Raw genomic sequence first — 13,984 nt, 5'->3', positions numbered from 1 at the left:
AAATCTCAAATGCTGAAGTCCAAACGTTGCCTTATCTGGAGATGTGAACACTCTTGTGCCTCTTATTAAACAGTTTCCGAAATGTCTGGGTGACACTGAGACACAACGTGATAAAATGAAAAAAAATGCAATCATTACGCAATTTTGTATGCTATCTTGACAGATGATAAATCCGTTTTGTTTCTGCTTCTATTTTTTTTCGCTGTGCTAGGGTACGGTACTTGACTTGAATACAGTGAAGTCAGCTGTAGTTCACGACTAGTTACTTGGACCTCTTGTATTCCTTGCAAAATGTTTGGAAAAAATGGAAACGGAACTTTAAATAAACATTGGATGCAGTTAAATATAGTTCAGTTAAAGATCTAAGCAATCAAAATAAATACCTGCAAATTTCAAGCAGAGCATTACCTTTTAAGCTAAAAAAAATGATAATCCTTATGTAACTTATTATTTAGAGGTTGATTTCCTAACTTTTTATTAAATACATTTAAAAAATTTAAAGATAATATGTTTGCAAATTTTTTTTACTTGCACACACTTTTAACAACATGCACTCTCTTTTGGCCTTGATTTGCACTCTTTTTGACGTTGGCAGTTGGCAACCCTATCGGCTACGCAAAAAAGTTGAAAAATAAAGGACGAGGAATCCATGTTCTTTAAAGAGTGGGGGATATTTAAAGCAATAGGTAGCCTAATGTTATTTATACGACGGGAAAGATCTGTACCTATCTAAGTTCTGACAAAAACTTTTTAACATCATTTTGAGGTGCTCATCTGTTTTTTGGCTTTAGACAGAATAATTCCTGCTAGGCCTATTTAAGAAGATCTTCAGCCTAAGCCATTGGCTAGGCTATGAAGTTTTTTTCTTTCTAAATGTAAGAGATAGACTTATGGATCTTTTAGACCTTACATAACCAGAAATTGAGCAGATATGAGGCTTAAAGCACTTTACCTTGGCCATGCTTCATTTGTGCAGAAAGTTAGCCTGTTTTGCAAGGTTTTACTTTTATAGTGGCATACAATTACTGTTAAAGGTCATCAAAGGCTAGTGTCCTCATGTGAGGGAAAGAGTAGAGGTAGGTGCTTTGAAACATCATCTTTCATCAGCCCCCCCCCCCCTATATAGGCTATGCCAATTTAGGGTATATATTTCTACATTAGGGGGGGTGGGGACAAATTTTGTTTCTGATGTGAATGGGAAGTAAGTTTAAACTTTACCCCCACCCCCCTAATGTAGAAATATATACCCTGAATTGGAATATATAGGGGGGGGGCTGAATTTCATTTCCGATAGAAATGATTATTATATTCGTAATCAGCATAAAAAAAGGCATTGAGTGGTGTATTCACTTTATGCATAAGTCAATAATATGATTTGGTAGATATTTACCAAGTTTTGTTCACTAACTGCTTTTCAAGATGGCAAAAAACTCTAAACTAGAGATTTTCTATTCCTCCAATACACCAGTGTAGTCATAGACATTAATCTGCAGTTAGGCATAGGCTACTCAAACTAAGGAAACAGTAGCCTATAACATTCTGAAAACATTAAAAAGTCATAAAATAGCCTAGGCTACTCACTTAGGCTATATCATTCTTAAAATCACTTTACTCTACCCCTCCTTTTTAATGCACAAATATATATAAGTTGTATATTTTCTATTCATTTTTCTTTTTCTTGATTACATCACTCTTTTGTTCAAATTGATTTGATGGCTGGAAAGAAACATCAAGAAAATCAAAAAATGTATAGGAAATAGGGTAAATTTTTACCAAATCATATTATTGAGTTACAAATAAGGTGATTATACCGCTCAATGCCTTTTTTTCATGCTCTTTACAAATATAATAATCATTTTTGTCAGAAATGAATTTTACCCCCACCCCTATTTATCCAACTCAGGGTATATGTTTGCACATTAGGGGGGGGGGTAAATTTTACTTCTGATATAAATGAGAAACTATTTCCTAAGGTTTCATTGAATTAATAGATAAATACATTTTTGGACTATAATATTAGACCATCAGGGAGAGGGGGTAGAGTACATTTTCAGAATAGTGGCTATCATATTGAAAAGAAGGATAAAATAGGGAATCTAATTTTATTCAGATGTTTCCTTTAGAATGGCCCTTCTCCAATTGTGATGGCTTATTTTCTTTGTTGGTGCAAATTTATCTTATAACATAACCCAGGTAGCAAAAAAGATATAAAGTAATTGACCTTTCCATGAAAATTGACAAATCCATGAAAATGCTAGCAAAGGGGTAAGCATTCTTGTTTTGATTTTTGAAGAGAAGAAACTTGTAGGGAATATTTAAAAGTATGGGATGAAAGCAATTGCCCCCTCCCCCTAAGTGTGCACTGCTAGCACTACACTGTCATTGTTCTACATTTATGTGTCTTTTTTTTATCTATTTTTCTAGTATATGCAGCTGTTGAGATTTTTAACAGTATTGTTTGTTTCATAATTTATCCTAATAAGCTTGTTTTACAAAATAACAATATTCTAGATGTCATTTAGGATTAATTGAAGCAATGAAATTCTGGCTGACAGTATGTAGCACCAGATTTACACAGCTTGAATTTTTGCAAATGCAGCCTTTTTTATATTTGTCATATTCTGTCTAGATTTGCCATAAGTTCATATGTCATGATGGCCAATAAGTTTTGTTGAAATATTTCAATTATGCTAAGCAATGCAGAATACACTTGATAAAAAAAAAAAATTGGTTATTTGCTCAATTCTATGTTTCTTTTTGCACTGTAAAAGATGGGAAAAAACATTTTAGTATGAAAAAAAAAAAATTTATGTTTGTAATTGTTTTTTTTTTTAGTATTAATAAATTGATTGATTGATTGAATAGTTTTACCTCTTTATTGCATTTGCTATGTATTACAAGTTTTGTATAAACAAGCAGCAGCTATGTATAGGCAAAAATTTCCTTTTTATATGTACTTATAAATTTTATATTGTAATATAAAGCTATTTTTCTTGTAATGCAAAACTTCCTGTGCAAAGCATATATACCAAAAAGTTCTTTTTATTCATTAATACACAAACAACAATGCTTGAAATATGGAAATTTGGAGACCATATTTTTTTAGTGGCCTAAATTCCGTTTTCAATGGTGCAGTTGAATTTTTTCAAGGAACCCATTCTATTGTCACAAGTGGATGCTTCATGACTTAATATGCATACAAATACAGTAAATAGCAGACAGCATCTGACAGAAAATACTATAACAGCCATTATCACAGAAAACTGCAGTTGTTAAAACAATAGTTATTTGTGGTTTTGAATTCATTGTCCATTAAATAAGGGATATTTTTTTGCTGATTGTAATTTTATTTAACATGTTCAAAGTATTAAATTTTACTGAATAGAGTGCTTGCCAGGTATAAAAATAGGCTGCATTGGTGATCATTTCTCAAATTTGGCAACATTTTTTGGTCTTTATTATACACAAAGTGACATAGTGTATGATCTCTTTACTTAGCTACTTATGCAAGAGAATGCTCAGAAATTGAAAGCTTTATTTCTTCTCTTTTTTCTTCTCAAAGATGTTCCAAAAAATACAATTCAAATCTTTATGCAGGTACCTAAAAAGTTGCAAATAAGTATTCATAGGATTTGAAAGGTCCTAATTTTACCTTTTTTCTTCAGTGCCCTAGCTTGTAGTAATTTTATCTTTATAAATGGGTTAGCAATCAAGTCTCACCAGTTTTAAAATGGACACCAAGTGTAATTTTTGTACTTACCTGTAAAATTGCACCATTGTGAAATCTTGTAAGGTATCCTGCATTTTTTTTTTGCTTGTTATCAAAATTGTGCATTTTCTTAACTTTTATTAAAGTTTCCTTGGAATATGAAGAATTCTCATTACTTATAAAATCCTGTTTCACCAAAACAAAAAATTAGAAGAACTGCACAAATGAGAATTCTATTAAAGTTATAATACTTTGCTGCAATATGCACCATCTTTGTGGAAGATTATTACAAAAAAATTGGCACTGGAATTTTATTAAAAATGGAAGTATTTAAGGTTTTATCACTGTTTGCTTGCAACATTAAAGGTTCTTATTTTTAAAACACAGGTTTGCTAATATCAAAAATTGAGTAAAAGTATTAATTACAGCTTGTATATGAGTCAGCACTCTATTTGATGACGTCTGCTCCTTATGATGTGAAAATATGCATTCATGGCGTGAAATTCCTACTGACCATTTGAACTATGGCCTTAGTATTGGAAATTCTGTTGTCCTGACTAAGCATAACATAGAAAATATTCCTCAATTTATTATGCACATTTTTGCCATATCTAGTTAAAGTGGATGGGAGAACCTATGATGCATTCCCACTTTGTATTTAATAGACACAATGGAAATTTATTCAATTAATAAAGAGTGTAAGAAAACTGTTTTTCAACATAGCAGAGGAAAACAGGGAGCTCAAGCAACTGATTCACCTGACATCTTGTCAATAAAATTTCAAATGAAAACACTTGTTTCTACAACAAATTTACATAGCTACAAAGAAATTTCTGCTTTTTTTGCAGTAGGCTATTAATCTATGCATTAGGTTTTGAATATTTTGTAAAGACTATTTCCATAAATAAAACAAATGCAGAAATATTTAATTTTGTTGCAGAACACAGTTGGAGAATTATTTCTATATTTTGGCCCAAAATTCAGAATTATTATTAGAAATTATTAATTGATAGTGAACTTTCACATCAGTATGTTGTAGTTTCATGCATATTACAGAGATTTTTCACTATGATTTTGTCAGTTTTTATCTATTTATATCAATTTATTTTTTAGAGTCACTATTTCTTGTACACTTATGAATCTACTTTGGGGAATTAAAAACTGTATTATCGTGACATAAGTAATGTTTGTCAATTCTTAAATTACCTAATGTGTTGAGCTTTGTAATGGTAGATATTTCTTGAATTTTAGTAGACTTTAGCTAATCTTTTTTTATGTGAAATCAAAACATGTTTCAGCTACCTAGTAACTGGCCATTACCTGATTTTATTTATTTCCTTGCTCAATACTCCTCCAAAATAGAAAAAATCACTGCCAATTCAATTTTAAACAAGCCCTCCCCCTTCTAATACCTAGATAGAGCTCTAGGCTATAGGCTACACTCATGTTAGCCAATTTTAAAAGATATTTTTTCTTCAAATTGGCTTTGTGAACCAACTGTTGATTGCAAATAAATCACAAACATTAACGCAAGCTAGCAAAATCATTAAATGTTTGTATATAGCCCGGGGTCAATCTAAGCATTAAAGTGGGGTTGGGATACAATTACAACATTTGTGATTAATTGTTTAAGAAAGAAAATTGGGCAGAGAATCCAATGGAGTGTTTCTTTGCTATCTGATTCCTCTATTACAAGATAAATTTGCTATTTTTTCCCCCCTACTTCATATTTTTTCCACCACAGTAGAGGGTTTTTAAAAGCTGAGAAGGGGCTCATATGATGGAGGTAGAATTTGAAATGTAAAACCTTTTTCAGTCTCTGTAAAAGTAGTTTAAATTTGGTGAATAATTTTTTTTTTAAATAATCAAGAACCTAGCTATGACATGGGAGTCGTTTTTAAGCTCCCATATCTGCTCCGTTTGTATTTGTGATAATTGCTGAGTTTAATTTCTGTATATAAAAAAAAAATAACTGAAACAGTTGGGTTTATGCCTTGTTCTGAACTAAGTGCTGTAGTTGCAAATTTTTTTTTTATATTACATTATGACAATTTCCATTTATTGGATTCTTTACAGCTCCTTGGCCCTCACTGGTGTCAATTCACAAAAATTCAGGGGGTTACAATGAAATTCTCAAAATCTGGGGGAGATGGCAAATTTGTCATCAATAAAGATACAAAAAAGTTATTTTTCAACAGAACCCCCCCCCCGAAAAAAATGGTATTGTTCAATATCTAGGGTGCACCTGTCATGGTAAAGGTAAAAGGGTAAAGAATGTGGCATTGGATATAGGGCCAGCCATCCTCTGCTTCTGCACACCCTTTCTGTTTACCTTCCCCAGATTTCTCAACATTATGCATAGTTAAAAATAATTGATGCATGCTAAATATTTTTTTTATTTTGATTTTTGCGATGGGGTATTGATATTTCATCTGATAAATCAATACATAGCATCACCAGCACTAGTGCTGAAGGCTTCATAATTCTTCACCACTAGAATGCCGGTAAAATGAATATAGTAAACTTCAGCCCCCTTTAAAGATATGAAAGAATTTAGATTTATTGTGCAAAGCCATGCAAATACTGTGACTTTTCTATTCTTTATATTGATGGAACATTTTACAGCATACCCATATGTTCTTATATTTTTACAAGCCACTCAGTGCCACATAATTTTACAACATACCTTCTTGCTTCATTTAAAAAAATGTAATACCACAATCACAAGTCCCAAACAAAGGCTCCATGGCCTGTAAAAGAGGGGATCATGAAACAAGACTTTCAAATATCAAATTGTCCATCATTTAAGCACATGAAAGCAAAAGTGTCTGCTCACAAAAATAGGGAGCAGAAAAAAAGAGAAGAAGCAACAGAAGGAAAGGGAGTTCATTCAAATATGACAGTGAATTGGCCATGCAATGCAGGGCTCTTTAAACGATTTTTTTTTATGACCAACTAGAAACGAATAATCAATAAATTGAAATGTAAAAAAGACACCTAATGAATAAAAACACCATCCAAGACTTAGAAATGAAAAAATAACGTGATAAATAAATAAAACTGTATCTCTCACCATTTTTAACTTAAAACAGGACTTAACCATTGTTATGTCCATCTCTAATGGCATATTTAATGTTATATGTGTTTTTTCTTATGCTCTGTCATTGATTTTGCTTGTTTTAGTTATCTTTATCCTCAGATAAAGTGTTTGATTGGTTCAATGTATGAAGATCAGATCTATGGTATATTAATTGGCATAGCTTCACTCATTTTGGTCTTACTCTTGGTGCTCATAGGTAATTATGTAACCTTTTATAGCTCATTATAAGGGCAAATGTCTTTTTTATCCAAATGTCTTTCATCATTCTGATCTGATCAGCTGTCTGAGAACAATGATAAGTATTTCATCGAAGTTCTCTCATCATTGTTCTATATGGCAGAAAGATGGCGTCTTTCACGCTTTTTGCTAACATTAGTGAGCTGTAAGATCTTAGAACAAAGATGGTTTGAAAAAACGATAATCTTTGCAGAAAGATGAAAGATCTTAGATGTAAGATCTTAGTGCTAAAAAACGGCCCTTTAGTATTTTTCTACAAACCATCCCTTGAAAACATTAAAGCCGTTTTTTCACTCATCAGTGTGCTAAAATCTTACATCTTTTGTCAGAAAACGCTTAAAAGTTAAATCTTTGAACTAAGATCTTGCATCTTTTGTCGTTTTTCTGCAAACGTCTTTCATCATTCTGCTCTGATCAGCGGTCTGAGAACAATGATGAGTATATCATCAAAGTTCTCTCATCATTTTTCTATATGACATAAAGATGGCGTCTTTTACGTTTTTTGATAACATTAGAGGGCTTTAAGATCTTAGAAAAAATAAGTTTTTAAAAAAAAACGATAATCTTGGCAGAAATAATAAATATCTTTTGTTTAAAATATTTGTGCAAAGAAACGGCCCTATAGTATTTTTCCACAAACCATCCCCTGAAAAACATTAAAGCCGTTTTTTCACTCATCAGTGTGCTAAGATCTTACATCTTTTGTCAGAAAACGCTTAAAAGTTAAATCTTTGAACTAAGATCTTGCATCTTTTGTCGTTTTTCTGCAAACGTCTTTCATCATTCTGCTCTGATCAGCGGTCTGAGAACAATGATGAGTATATCATCAAAGTTCTCTCATCATTTTTCTATATGGCAGAAAGATGGCGTCTTTCACGTTTTTTGCTAACGTCAGTGAGCTGTAAGATCTTAGAACAAAGAAGAGTTGAAAAAAGGAGAATCATTGCAGAAAGATGAAAGATCTTAGTGCTAAAAATGGACCTATTGTCAACCACCATGGTTTTCATAGTCTATGTCTGTACATTCTAATAACTTACTTGTCCCATTATTCCCTGAAACTGTTTATTTCTAAATTTCACTTATTGAGTGAAAAAGTATCAGTACAGTCTTTATAGCATTTGGATCTTTTTCGAGGTTGCTTGACACTTTTTTCCTCAGGATTTAAAAATTTAAGGTCTAAAACAAGGAATTTCGATAGCAATTAATGTTTCAAAAGAAATGACTTATTATGTGTATTCCAAGTTGATAACATTATTTCAGTTAAATGTTACTCATCAAAAACTATGAGCCCGTGAAAATTTCCCTGATTTTTGAACAAGGGGGGAAATATATGTAAAAATTCAAGTGATCTTAATGATCACTCTTTGGTGATCAAGCTTTCTATCTTTAAAAATGCGGAATTTTGATTCTTTTTTTTGTCAGAAAAACATCATGAGATCATGCGTGTTTACTATTTTCCTCTTTGTTCTTCCCAGGTGTGATCGTATCGAACCACTGGTCCGTAAATATTGGGAGAGGGGTCATTTGAATGGAAACGAAAAGTTCTATGTGGCTTTTTCAGTGACCCAAAAAATTGCAGGGCCCCTAGCCCCCCTCACTCGCCCCCCCCCCTCAAAGTCGTCAGATCAAAATTTTGAGATAACCATTTTGTGACCCCCTCCCCACAGCTTCTGGAGGAAGGCTGAAAGTTATAAAATTTGCCCATTGTTTCCATATAGTATATGTTGTTGGGAAGTATATAGACATTTTTCTGGGGATAGATTTTATAGGGGAAAAATTTCCCATTGGAATGTAAATTTCCAGGGGAAATTTTGCACGGTGGGAATTTACCAGAATTCAGATACGAACTTCGTATTTTTTTTTTATATTACTTTCTTGTTAGCGGCTCCTTTTTACATGTGGAGATGCTCTGGGAGAAATTTTAAGCGGAATCGAAATTCTCTGGGGTATTTTTTACCCGGGGGAAATTTTCTGTGCGAAAAATCTTCATGGGGGAATTACCGCCAGGAGAAATTCTCCATGGGGAAATTTTGTGCAAGAAAAAAATTCCTTTCGTTTGGGAGGGGGGGGGATCAGGGGAAATTGTCCACACAGGGGAGATTCCGTCATGACCTGAAAAACGATCAGGAATTAAATAAAAAACAAGTCTTCTTTTTATATGAACATATGCTAAGGAGTATTTTTGAGGCGGTATCGTCTACAAGAAATTTTCTAAAGAAGATTTGTAGTGAGGATGGAATTGTCCGGAGATAATTTTTCGGGGGAAGGAGTATGTGTGGGAGGAACTTTTCATCGAGGAGTATTTTGTGGAGGCGAATCTTCCATAAAAGGGGAAGTGGATTTCCCAGGATTATTTGAAAAACAATTAGAAATCAAATAAAAAGGAACATGTTTTTTCTACTGAAAGCGAAGAACAGCATTAAAACTTAAAACTAACAGAAATTATTCTATATATGAGGGGGGCCGTCCCTCCTCAATACCCCGCTCTTAATGCTAAATTTTGACATTTTGTCCGAATTCTTTAAGAACAATTCCTGAAACACAAGGGCCGTTTAATTAGAACCAGAAACTTTTTTAAAAATATTAAAAAACTTTAGTGTGAAGAGAGGGGTATTAAGGAAGGGGCAGTCCCCTCATATACAGAATAATATGTTCGTTTTGAGTTTTAATGTTGCTCCATACTTTAAGAAAAAAATAACTTTTTTTCATTTAATCTGAAGGAAGGTCATGGATGCGTGTTTATTTGTTTGTTTTTTGTTGTTGTTTTCCCGCAGGGTTGTTCGTATTAAACCGATGGTCCTAGAAGATCGAGTGAAGGCTCATCCGAACGTGAATTAGGACTTCCCTTTGCCCTTTTTAAGTGACCAAATATATTTGATAAAAACAATCCCCCTCCCGCGTCCCTTTCCTCCCAAAGACATCCGGTGAAAATTCTAAAATAAATATATTGTTCAGTTTAGTTGAAAAGTCCAATAACTATATGCCTCTGGTGATGACAAGACCCTCCCCCCTCCAGCCGCTAAGAAAAAAGTTGTAAGATATTCAATTTAGGGAATTTTCTGCAGGGGCATTTCCGCGGGAAATTTTTCTCGGAGAGTGGAAGGGGATTTCCTGGCAAGGAAACACTACTAGTAATTAAATAGAAAAAAAATCAACTGAGAGTAAGACATTAACGCTTAAAATAAACAAAATCTTAAATGAGAGGTGCCCTCCTCAATCCCTTATTCCTTACACTGAAGTTTAACTTTTTGTCCCATTTCTTTAATAAAGAAATTTCTAGGCTTTAGTGTAAAGAAGGAGGGATCGAGGTGGGGTTAGCCTATATTCATGATCTTCAATAATTTATATCTAACTTCACAACCACTGTATTAAAAAAAAAAATAAAAAAATACGTCAGCACCTGCGGTAGTTCATGGTAACGACCTGTAAGTAAGGAGCGACGCTGCTCAAAATTAACCAAAACTCTAAAAAACACAATTTTTTTACTGATTATATTGATTCCAAATACATAAATTCTTTAAGTTTAATGTTACGTTTTAAAAGTTACGAGCCTGAGAAAATTTGTCCAATTTTCGAAACAGGGGAAACACCCCTGAAAAGTCTCGCCGTCTTAATGAAAATCACACCGTCAGACATAAGATCAGAAAACCTCACTGTAGAGCTTTCAAGCTCCTGTATACCAATTGTAGAATTTTGCATGATTAACCTATCAAACCAGCGACTTGAAGATCGGGAGAGACCTCATTCGATTGGAAGTCGAAAGCTCTAGTGCTTTTTTTAAGTGACCAAAAAGATTGGAGGTCCAACTAGCCAATTTCCCACACTTCTTTTTTCCCTAAAGTCGTTCGATCAAAATTTTAAGTAAGCCATTCTGTTCAGTATAGCTGAAAGGTTTTATCACTATACCTTTGGGGATAACGTGGCCCCCCATTTCTCCTGGGGATAGGGCTGTAAGCTACGCAATCTTCCCATTGTTATGTGTATCATTCGTTTATGGATAGTATTCAGAGATTTTTGTAGGGGGGGGGGGTGGTAATTTTCTGCTTTAGAGGATTTTTCACAGTGAGAATTTTCCGCGGGGAGGGAAGTTTCTGAGGGGAAATTTTACACTTGGGAAATTTGCCAGAATTACTATGCAAAATTCTTTTTATTTGTCTTACTCCGTTTTGCCGATTCAATTTTACATGTAGAGATGTTCTGAAGAAATTTTCAGTGGGGTTGGTTTTGTTGAAGGATTTTTCCATGGGGGAATTTTCTACGAGAGAAATTCTCCATTGGTTGATTTTCCGCAGGAGCAACTTACCACTGATGGTAGAGGAATTTCCAGAAAATATTTCCACAGAGGAAGAGATTTCTGCCTTGATTTGAAAAATGATCAGAAATTAAAAGTCTGCTTCAAATGAAAGCATGCTAAGGAGAATTTTTCAGACAGAATTGTCCGCAAGAAAATTTTCTGGGGAAATTTTCAGCTTAGATCTAATTGTCTGGGGATAGGGGAGGTATAATGCGTGGAAGAAACTTTAGTTTTAGGAATTTTCCGTGGAGGGACATAATTTCCCATGGAGTGGAGCTGGATCCCCAGGCATCATTTGAAAAACAACCAGAAATTAAGTAAATAAAAGTAAGTTGTTTCAACGTAAAGTAAGGAACAACATTAAGACTTAAAACGAGCAGAAATTATTTTCTATATGAAGAGGGTTGCCTCCTCAATACCTCGCTCTTTACGCTAAACTTTGATTTTTCATCCCAATTCTTTAAGAACGACTTCTGAAGCACAAGAACCGTTTAATTATAGGCAGCGCAATAGCACTGCCTAAGTAATGAGCGATATGGGCACAATGTTTTATTTATTTATTTTATTTTCTTTTTAGAAGAAGTTTTTTTTTAAGTTTTTAGAAACTTTAGTCTAAAGAGCTAGGTATTGAGGAGGGGGCAACACCCCTCATATGCTTAATAATTTCTGTTCCTTTTAAGTTTTAATATTGCCCCTTACTTTCAGTTGAAAAAAAAACTTGTTTTTTTTATTTAATCTATAAATGGCATAAATCCATACTGACTGTTCCCTTTCAGTTTTTTATCAGACCAATATAATATTTTGCTACTATGGCGTCAGGCTTAATCTTCTAGATCTTCTGCTATTTTATCCATGGCCTCCACTTCACAGCTCCTTAATTCATATTCTAATGTATTTGCTGCTTTCCTTACATTATTTTTAGTGTCGTATGATTTATCACTCAAATACTTCTTGCACAAACCCCCTCTTCTTCTCTAGTAAGCTTAAAGCATTTTCACTAATGTGTCTGGTTTCGTTTACTAGCCAGTGAACGCTTTTTCCTCCTTAAGATATCATATGTAACTTCAAAAATTATTTTCCTAAAGTCATTTCATCCATCTTCTACACTGTAAAATTTTAGATTCTGTAATTTAATATTCAGCTGTTCCTGGAAAATCTTGCTCAACCCTGGAGTCTAACAGCGTCATAATGATGGTCCGAATGACTATCTTGTTTTTAATTTATCTTGTTTTTGTTGTTCGGTAACGTTTAGGTCTTCTTTGGCTAAAAGTTCTTGGCTGGTAGTATAACCTCTGGTATGGACTTCTTAAACCTGCTAAACGTGCGTGTTCAATATTCATCAAGGTCACACTTCTGGGAGTATTTCTCCTCCCTCCTTTTCTCTAAAATCGTACAATTAAAAAAAAAATAACTCTTGATAGGTAACCTGAAACTTAATGTATTTCACATGGTGTAATAAGCAGAAAAGTGGATTTTTTTATGCAGATATTGTTTTAAAACTAGAATTTCTTATACTCTCTGTTACAAATATTAAAGCGGGGCTCCCACGGCGTCAATAAAGTTAATAAAGTATTCCGCAAAGTTAATAAACCGTTTTCCTCTTATAACTTTATTGACTTTATGGTTGTCGGAAGGAAGTTAAACTTTATTTAACTTTTTCCATAAGGTCCGGAAAGTTTAGCCAATAGGAGAAAACTTGTGGAAAATTTCAATTCAGCTAAAAGAAACTAATTAGATAGCCAGTCTTGAACTTTTTTCTCTAATCTGTGGAACATTGAAGCAGAAGACTTGCTTATTTCACCAGTGAGAAATAAACCTTTAATATACAGTTCCTCACAAGGAGAATATAAGGACAGAATTTGTGTTGAAATTGCATTCAAGGAAATGAGTGAAGTAATGTGTCAAGAATTGGGTCCTCATTTTTATCTGTGAGCCTTCTTTTGTAAATTTTAAAGTAAAAACAACATCTAACTTAAGACTAACTTATTAAATTGAAAAAAGTTATCAAAAACTAATGTCAGATATATTCAAGAATGAACGTGTCAAAAATTCAAATTAATTGCTTCAAATAATTTCCATAAAGTCAGGAAGGTAGAATTCATGTGTGAGCGCGACGAACTTTACTGTATGTAACTTAGCGGAATACTTTATTAACTTTATTGACGCCGTGGGAGCCCCGCTTAAGGGTCACTCCTTATCCACTGCTTACGTCTTTGAATTAAATAATTGATTGGATTAATTTTAAACCACGTTGATATTGTCAAATTTTTAGATGATTTTGGAAAAAAATTATGTTAAAGCAAATGCTTTCTAAGTAAATTCATTTGATGTGTAATGATAGGATATTTTTCATTATTTTTATTTTTGAAGTCTATGAAAGGTCTCTTGCGATCTATTTTGAATTGAGTTTTGGGCCCTGAAATTCTAGCCGCTTGGGGCCTTCGCTTAAATTATGCCGCCACTGACTGCGCCTTCTTACTTTTCCCAGAATTTCCTGATTTTACCTAAATTCATCCCCAAACCGACTATGTAGCCAAATCATATTCTTATATATTCTGGCTATTTGTATCTTGTGGAAATATCCAAGCCTCTATGTAAAACTCCGCTTTACGAATCATCGTACTTCTGTTAGAAAAAGAAAACA

The 13,984-nt window shown here is 33.5% G+C and overlaps 1 protein-coding gene across 2 annotated transcripts in view; it reads left to right on the top strand.

Moving 5' to 3' along the window:
- Window positions 1-626: 626 nt before the first annotated feature.
- LOC148938456 (WASH complex subunit 5-like) overlaps window positions 627-13,984 on the top strand; it is a 31,932-nt gene continuing 18,574 nt past the window's right edge. Inside the window, exons 1-2 of one of the 2 annotated variants that reach the window (XM_089107780.1) lie at window positions 627-686; window positions 6,909-7,005. The gene's annotated coding sequence lies outside the window, so the exon portion shown is untranslated. Of the gene's footprint in view, window positions 687-6,892; window positions 7,006-13,984 lie in introns of both variants that reach the window. The other variant, XM_089107781.1, reaches the window with a different exon arrangement.

The sequence above is a fragment of the Artemia sp. Qi Xiang Cuo genome, unplaced genomic scaffold (assembly GCF_049724085.1).
Source record: "Artemia sp. Qi Xiang Cuo unplaced genomic scaffold, ASM4972408v1 HiC_scaffold_3256, whole genome shotgun sequence".
Classification (NCBI taxonomy): Eukaryota; Metazoa; Arthropoda; class Branchiopoda; order Anostraca; family Artemiidae; genus Artemia; species Artemia sp. Qi Xiang Cuo.
This window is presented reverse-complemented; position numbering and strand designations above follow the sequence as displayed.